This window comes from Oncorhynchus clarkii, chromosome 14 (genome assembly GCF_045791955.1).
Source record: "Oncorhynchus clarkii lewisi isolate Uvic-CL-2024 chromosome 14, UVic_Ocla_1.0, whole genome shotgun sequence".
NCBI lineage: Eukaryota > Metazoa > Chordata > Actinopteri > Salmoniformes > Salmonidae > Oncorhynchus > Oncorhynchus clarkii.
This window is the reverse complement of record NC_092160.1, coordinates 38,397,464-38,407,087: the sequence shown is the minus strand read 5'-3', so window position 1 is coordinate 38,407,087 and position 9,624 is coordinate 38,397,464.

Genomic DNA, 9,624 nt, shown 5'->3' with positions numbered 1-9,624 from the left:
AGAAACCTGCTTGAAGGTAAGTGCTCGCCGTTGCCCCCTAATGGCCGGTTTCCTCTTCATCTCCCGACGTCCTCAGACATGGATGGACGTTGAATATTGACTTGTGTCACGGGTGACCAGGCTGCACAATCCATCACATCATAGATGGTTCATGGCAGTTCTATAGTGAGAATATGACTGTGTAGCACAGTCGTTATCACCTTTTCCATGATGGACAGTGATGTGTTTTCTAAGCGCATAACAGCCGAGTATCTCATCAACCCCCGGAAGACACTGGACCCAGACTCCCACCCACCCACAACAGATAACATCTAACTTAGCATTGCTCCCAAATGGCACCCTATCCCCTATGTAAGTCCACTATTTTTGACCTGGGCTAACATATTGCACTTACATAGGGAATAGGGTGCAATTTGGGACTTTGTGGTCTTTGTCTGACACAAACATCACTAGCTGTCATAATGGATGACAAATGCCATTTCCGTCGCGAAGCTTTCTTCTCTCTCGGATTGAAAGCTCAAGTTTGACAGTTTTTTAAATGACATGGACGCTTTTACCAAGAGAGTTGTGGACTCTGCTTAGATGGAAAAACTGATACCTTTCACACACTACGTTTCCTCAGCTTCAATCACTGTTATTCAGTGTCAAGAATTTCCATGTGTGTGATCTTGATGTTTCACTCCGACTGAAATCAATTTCCTTTTTTGAACAGAAAATAAATCGACTACTATATGTTTTTTTTCTATTTATTTCCTTGATTCAATGTTCCTTGCCTTTCTGCAAGTAAAATAAATGCTGTATGTATCTCACGCAACACAGCGCTTATGCAATTATATAATTCCTTTTTATTTTATTTTTTTACTTTTCTGTTCCTTATTGTCACTGGGTATACCAAACATTAGGAACACCCTCCTAATATTGAGTTTCACCCCCCTTCCCCCTTTGGCCCTCAGAACAGACTCAATTTGTCGGGGTATGGACTCTTCAAGGTGTCGAAAGCGTTCCACAGGGATGCTGACCCATGTTGAATCCAATACTTCCCACAGTTGTGTCAAGTTGGCTGGACATCCTTTGGATGGTGGACACGCAGGCAACCGTTGGGCGTGAAAAGCCCAGCAAGCGTTGCAGTTCTTCACACAGTCAAACCACTGTGCCTGGCACCTACTATCATACTCCGTTCACAGGCACTTAAATATTTTGTCTTACCCACTCACCCTCTGAATGGCACACACATACACAACCCATGTCTCAATTGTCGCAAGGCTTAAAAATCATTCTATAACTTGTCTCCTCCCCTTCATCTACACTGATTGAAGGTGGATTTAACCTGTGACGTCAATAAGGGATCATAGCTTTCAGTCTATGTCATGGAAAGAGCAGGTGTTCATAATGTTTTGTATACTCAGTGTAAAGTGTGGTCAAAAAAAACTTTTGTGGAGATAGAAAAAAAAGCGTCTGTTTAGTCGAGGCACTTTTATGTAACTTTTCAGACAATGATAACGGTGATATGGATTTGTGGGTAGAATTTTGGAAATTCGTTTCTAAGTGCTTTCAAGTGTTTACTTGGCCTTATGTATATATCTAACGATGACATTTCAGAAAGGTTTGTATAGTAATTCAACCTGAAATCTATGTAAATAAATTATATATTGTTAAAACAACGGCTGAAGAGTTTTACTTTCAGTGCTTTTAGTCAAACAGAAGACCCTGGGGATGTAACCCAAATGGCTAGGGAGAGTCTGCATCCCCAAATGGCTAGGGAGAGTCTGCATCCCCAAATGGCTAGGGAGAGTCTGCATCCCCAAATGGCTAGGGAGAGTCTGCATCCCAAAATGGCTAGGGAGAGTCTGCATCCCCAAATGGCTAGGGAGAGTCTGCATTCCCAAATGGCTAGGGAGAGTCTGCATCCCCAAATGGCTAGGGAGAGTCTGCATCCCAAGGAGGGCATTTACCAGAGAGGCAACAAAGAGACCAAAGATAACCCTGAAGGAGCTGCAAAGCTCAACAGCGGAGATTGGAGTATCTGTCCATAGGACCACTTTAAGCCGTACACTCCACAGACCTGGGCTTTACGGAAGAGTGGCCAGAAAAAAAAGCCATTGCTTAAAGAAAAAAATAAGCAAACACATTTGGTGTTCGCCAAAAGTCATGTGGGAGAAGGTACTCTGGTCAGATGAGACTAAAATTTAGCTTTTTGGCCAACAAGGAAAAGGTACAGTGGGGCAAAAAAGTATTTAGTCAGCCACCAATTGTGCAAGTTCTCCCACTTAAAAAGATGAGAGAGGCCTGTAATTTTCATCATAGGTACACTGCAACTATGACAGACAAAATTTGAAAAAAAATCCAGAAAATCACATTGTAGGATTTTAAATGAATTTATTTGCAAATTATGGTGGAAAATAAGTATTTGGTAAATAACAAAAGTTTATCTCAATACTTTGTTATATACCCTTTGTTGGCAATGACAGAGGTCAAATGTTTTCTGTAAGTCTTCACAAGGTTTTCACACACTATTGCTGGTATTTTGGCCCATTCCTCCATGCAGATCTCCTCTAGAGCAGTGGTGTTTTGGGGCTGTTGCTGGGCAACACGGACTGATGCTGTCTGGACCAAAAAAGTATGTCATACTATAAGCATCAGATAAACAGATAAATATAGAGGGGCACTATTTCGCTCTCTCAGATGCTTTCTCCGGTGAGATACTGTGGTTTGAGCAGAGAGGGTGAGGCGAAGTGAGAGGGCTCACTCTTGCCAAAATCTGTCCAATGCGATTCTATGGCAATAATATGCAGACCTAAGCTTGTTGTCTGCATTCCCGCTTTTTGGATAAAGGGGCGCAGCGCTCACTGCCTCTCAATGCCAGAGGCGTCACTACAGACCCTGGTTCGATTCCAGGCTGTATCACAACCGGCCATGATATGGAGCCCCATAGGGCAGCGGACAATGACCCAGCGTCGTCTGTGTTTGGCTGGGGTAGGCCGTCATTGTAAATGAGAATTTGTTCTCAACTGCCTAGTTAAATAAATGTGAAATAAATACAAAAAAATAGGGTGGATCTCCGGATTCAGCAGGTGCACATTGCAGTGTTAGGGTGATGGATTCCCCCAAAGTAAAATTATATCATTAATCCGGTCTAAATAAACAATACAAAAAAGACTTCAGTAGGGAGCATAACTTAGCCACAGAGGATCACTAGCTTATTTAAACAAAAAATAGCTGTGGATTGTTTCAAAACCACAAGTGTGTTTGCGAAGTCTGCAATTTGGGTAGCGCGCATGACAATATGTCTCCCTGATTATTGCGTTGCGCGGCTGTCAGGGAAAAGCATCTAAAGATAACGTGTCTTCAATATAATAAAAAACATTTTTTTGCATCAAGAGGAAGGGGAAGGGTGTGTGGCGAAGATAAGGTGCAGAATGGATGCGTATGTAGGAACGTGCTCAATTGGCAATTATTTATTTCTGATAGTCTTAAACTCACCGCGTACACCACTCATTTCTTCTTCGCCTCACACAAGTCAACAAGTCTTTCTTTTTATTTGTTTTTTTATTTTTATAAAAACTTCTATTGCGAAGGATAGTTTGTCAGTATTTGAACACTCCTGGCGTCTATAATCACCAAGCATCGATGTGAAAAGGAAAAATATTATGATCTGATGATCACCATGGAAACATCATAAATACAACAGGGTTCTGTTCGAGTTCTCTGCCGCAGGAAACTCTGAGGGGCCGGAACAGGCTAGTTGATACAATGTTGCAAGTTCGTTAGCAACAGCTTCGTACCAGACCCTGTTCTGTATTTATTATGGATCCTCATTAGCTGCTGTCAAGGCAGCAGATACTCTTCCTGGGGTCTGGCAAAATTAAGGCAGTTATATCATTTTAAAAACATTACAATACATTCATAAAATAATTCCCAACACAATAAGTGTGTGCCCTCAGGCCCATTCTCCACTACCACATATCTACAACACAAAATCCATGTGTATGTGTGTGTATAGTGTGTATGTCATCATGTGTGTGCATGTGTCTGTGCCTATGTGTGTGTCTCTTCACAGTCCCCGCTGTTCCATAAGGTGTATTTTTACCTGCTTTTTAAATCTGATTTTACTGCTGCATCAGTTACCTGATGTGGAATAGAGTTCCATGTAGTCATGTCTCTATGTAGTACTGTGGAATAGAGTTTCATGTAGTCATGGCTCTATGTAGTACTGTGGAATAGAGTTCCATGTAGTCATGTCTCTATGTAGTACTGTGGAATAGAGTTCCATGTAGTCATGGCTCTATGTAGTACTGTGGAATAGAGTTCCATGTAGTCATGTCTCTATGTAGTACTGTGGAATAGAGTTCCATGTAGTCATGGCTCTATGTAGTACTGTGGAATAGAGTTCCATGTAGTCATGTCTCTATGTAGTACTGTGGAATAGAGTTCCATGTAGTCATGGCTCTATGTACTACTGTGGAATAGAGTTCCATGTAGTCATGGCTCTATGTAGTACTGTGGAATAGAGTTCCGTGTAGTCATGTCTCTATGTAGTACTGTGCACCTCCCATAGTCTGTTCTGGACTTGTGGGATATGCATGGGTAACCGAGCTGTGTGCTAGTATTATTTAAAAAAACAGCTCAGTACCTTCAGCTTATCAATACCTCTTACAAAAACAAGTAATGAGGAAGTCAAATCTCTCTTCCCCTTCTGAGCCAGGAGAGATTGACATGCATGTCATTAATGTTAGCTCTCCGTGTACTTTTAAGGGCCAGCCGTGCTGCCCTGTTCTGAGCCCTGTGATAATTTGATGCAATGTTGAACTTCACAAGCAATAGCTCAAGTGAAGACCGATAGAAAGGGAGGCAGACAGACGGAGAAGCGAGATGAAGGTGATTGAAAGAAGCAGAATTTTCATCCGCATATTTTCCACTGTTTTTAATTGTCGGCGTTAAGGCCTACGTATTGTACTTAGTTGTTGATGGGAGTTACAGGCCTACGCCTACTGCTGCATTTGGCCTATAGGCTCTCTGCGTTCTATGCTCTCATTTCTTTAGCAGCCAATTGGATCACAGTGTGTCCATATTAAAAGAGGCTAGTGCCCTTTCAACAGTAACATGTTTAACTTCGAGACATTTTACTTCTGATTTGTTTATGATTAACCACGTGACCATGCTTGAGAAACGAAAACGGTTCATTATTGAAACGCACATAGTGGGGCAAAAAAGTATTTAGTCATCAATAATTTATAATTAGACATTTATAATAAACTTTTGTTATTGACCAAATACTTATTTTCCACCATAATTTGCTAATAAATTCATTACAAATCCTACAATGTGATTTTATGGATTTTTTTTTCTCATTTTGTCTGTCATAGTTGAAGTGTACCTATGATGAAAATTACAGGCCTCTCTCATCTTTTGAAGTGGGAGAACTTGCAATTGTTGGCTGACTAAATACTTCTTTGCCCCACTGTATATAAAATAGACTATTCATAGCCGCCAAACAGATCGGTAGAAATGGTCGGACACATTGTACGCTTTCCTCAAACTTGAAACTCACCGATCATAGGAGGTCCGGCGAAAAACCGCCTGTCTAAATGATTCGTTCTGGCGCCGGGTCGGCAGAGGGAAAAGAGAGTATGGAATGCTGACATTTTATTTATTTATGAATTAACTGGTTCTAATACACAATACAGCTCATCTATCAAGGACTTCAATTATTCCTCTAAAAACATCTCTAGCGTGTACACATGAATAGAGCAGCTTTTCGTACGAATTTAAGTATTTTGACTAAGTATTTTTTTGTAAAAAGCTCAGTGTGCAAAGCTTGAAAAGACACTTGGTATACAATACTTTAATACAACAACAATTATATTTTTTTTATTTAAAATTCTATAATTATATTCCTATTGTTCTTGGAGCAGAAGTTGACGTTAGTGGGGGAATCAGACCATTAGGTTGACATTGTGTACAATTGTAGGAATGGGTTCATGTCAGACGAGAACCATCTCAGCCCTCTGCAAACAAACAAACAAACAAATACAGTACATTACTAAATGATTTGGTTTCAAACACACCCAACAAAGAACTACTTCACAGGCCTCTTGTGAGACTTGAGCTCTATTCAAACAGCTGTTGCTGAAGCGTTACAGATTTCAATTTTTTTTTAAAAGGTAATTTGCTATTGAGCCGATATATACAGCATTTACCAATGCAGTCTCCGCCAAAAAACAGTTCGGAACAATGCTTTTAAATGTAATTAACGTTTTAAAGATGAATTTCAAAGATTCGGATTGAATAGATCCCTAGATTATACAGTATTTGGTTCAATACATACAGCCACTTGTATAGAATGACTCCCAGGACAACACAATGACTACAAATCCCAAGGACAACACAATGACTACAAATCCCAGGACAACACAATGACTACAAATCCCAGGACAACACAATGACTACAAATCCCATAAAAAAAATAAAAAAAAGTTAGGGTCAATTCCAACTCCAATTCCAACAGTCAATTAGTTGTAACGATATTCTATAAATGTTCTGTGAGATCTCACTTCCATAGTTTAAACTGGATTTGACCCCCAGCCCTGTAAACAAGCCATAGTTTATTTCCATAAATAGTACATTGACAGTGATGCTTCAAAATACAAAATCCTTTATGATTTTACTATTCTAATTTAAACGAATCAATTACTAATATAGCTGTCGTGAAGTGAAGTATTCTGGGATCAATATGGAGTGTTCTACAGTATCTATAGTGACTAGTGCAATATGGGTCTGTGTCCTAAAGTACTCCCTATTTCCTTTATATAGTGCACTACTTTATATAGGGAATGAGGCATAGGGAATAGGGCCCTGGACTAAAGTAGTGCACTATATAGGGAATAGGGCCCTGGTCTAAAGTAGTGAACTATATAGGGAATAGGGCTCTGGTCTAAAGTAGTGCACTATATAGGGAATAGGGCCCTGGTCTAAAGTAGTGCACTATATAGGGAATAGGGCTCTGGTTTAAAGTAGTGCACTATATAGGGAATAGGGCCCTGGTCTAAAGTAGTGCACTATATAGGGAATAGGGCCCTGGTCTAAAGTAGTGCACTATATAGGCAATAGGGCCCTGGTCTAAAGTAGTGCACTATATAGGCAATAGGGCCCTGGTCTAAAGTAGTGCACTATATAGGGAATAGGGCCCTGGTCTAAAGTAGTGCACTATATAGGGAATAGGGTTCTATTTACACAGGTGCACCTTGTGCCGGGGACAAAGGCCACTCTAAAATGTGCAGTTTTGTCACACAACACATTGCCACAGATGTCTCACGTTTTGAGGGAGAGAGCAAATGGCCCGCTGCCTGAAGGAACGTCCACTAGAGCTGTTGCCGGAGAATTGTATTTTTATTTCCCCATAAGATGCCTCCAACATCGTTTTTTTGTGAATTCGGCAGTACTCACAACCGCAGATCACGTTTAACCATGCCAGGACCTCCACATCCGGCTTCTTCCCGCGTGGGAAGGAGGACGGACGTGATAAAACCCTTTTGTGGGAAAAAAATTAATCTGATTGGCTGTGCCTATGCCGCCCCATAGCTGCATCCCTGCCCAGTCATGTGAAATCCAAAGATTAGGGCCTAATTAATTTTTTACAATTGACTGATTTCCTTACAGCAATAAGGTTGCCCATTACCAACAGTACAACAGTAAGGTTGCCCATTACCAACAGTACTACAGTAAGGTTGCCCATTACCAACAGTACTACAGTAAGGTTGCCCATTACCAACAGTACTACAGTAAGGTTGCCCATTACCAACAGTACTACAGTAAGGTTGCCCATTACCAACAGTACAACAGTAAGGTTGCCCATTACCAACAGTACAACAGTAAGGTTGCTCATTACCAACAGTACAACAGTAAGGTTGCCCATTACCAACAGTACTGCAGTAAGGTTGCCCATTACCAACAGTACTGGAATAAGGTTGCCCATTACCAACAGTACTGGAATAAGGTTGCCCATTACCAACAGTACTGGAATAAGGTTGCCCATTACCAACAGTACTGCAATAAGGTTGCCCATTACCAACAGTACAACAGTAAGGTTGCCCATTACCAACAGTACTGAAATAAGGTTGCCCATTACCAACAGTACTGCAATAAGGTTGCCCATTACCAACAGTACAACAGTAAGGTTGCCAATTACCAACAGTACAACAGTAAGGTTGCCCATTACCAACAGTAAGGTTGCCCATTACCAACAGTACTACAGTAAGGTTGCCCATTACCAACAGTACTGCAGTAAGGTTGCCCATTACCAACAGTACTGCAGTAAGGTTGCCCATTACCAACAGTACTGGAGTAAGGTTGCCCATTACCAACAGTACTGCAATAAGGTTGCCCATTACCAACAGTACAACAGTAAGGTTGCCAATTACCAACAGTACAACAGTAAGGTTGCCCATTACCAACAGTACAACAGTAAGGTTGCCCATTACCAACAGTACTACAGTAAGGTTGCCCATTACCAACAGTACTGGAATAAGGTTGCCCATTACCAACAGTACTGCAATAAGGTTGCCCATTACCAACAGTACAACAGTAAGGTTGCCCATTACCAACAGTACTGAAATAAGGTTGCCCATTACCAACAGTACTGCAATAAGGTTGCCCATTACCAACAGTACAACAGTAAGGTTGCCCATTACCAACAGTACTGAAATAAGGTTGCCCATTACCAACAGTACAACAGTAAGGTTGCCAATTACCAACAGTACAACAGTAAGGTTGCCCATTACCAACAGTACAACAGTAAGGTTGCCCATTACCAACAGTACTACAGTAAGGTTGCCCATTACCAACAGTACTGGAGTAAGGTTGCCCATTACCAACAGTACTGCAGTAAGGTTGCCCATTACCAACAGTACTGGAGTAAGGTTGCCCATTACCAACAGTACTGCAATAAGGTTGCCCATTACCAACAGTACAACAGTAAGGTTGCCAATTACCAACAGTACAACAGTAAGGTTGCCCATTACCAACAGTACAACAGTAAGGTTGCCCATTACCAACAGTACTACAGTAAGGTTGCCCATTACCAACAGTACTGGAATAAGGTTGCCCATTACCAACAGTACTGCAATAAGGTTGCCCATTACCAACAGTACAACAGTAAGGTTGCCCATTACCAACAGTACTGAAATAAGGTTGCCCATTACCAACAGTATTGCAATAAGGTTGCCCATTACCAACAGTACAACAGTAAGGTTGCCAATTACCAACAGTACAACAGTAAGGTTGCCCATTACCAACAGTACAACAGTAAGGTTGCCCATTACCAACAGTACTACAGTAAGGTTGCCCATTACCAACAGTACTACAGTAAGGTTGCCCATTACCAACAGTACTGGAGTAAGGTTGCCCATTACCAACAGTACTGGAGTAAGGTTGCCCATTACCAACAGTACTGCAGTAAGGTTGCCCCTTATATTACCTTAAGTACTGGAGTAAGGTTGCCCCTTATATTACCTTAAGTACTGGAGTAAGGTTGCCCCTTATATTACCTTAAGTACTGGAGTAAGGTTGCCCCTTATATTACCTTAAGTACTGGAGTAAGGTTGCCCCTTATATTACCTTAAGTACTGG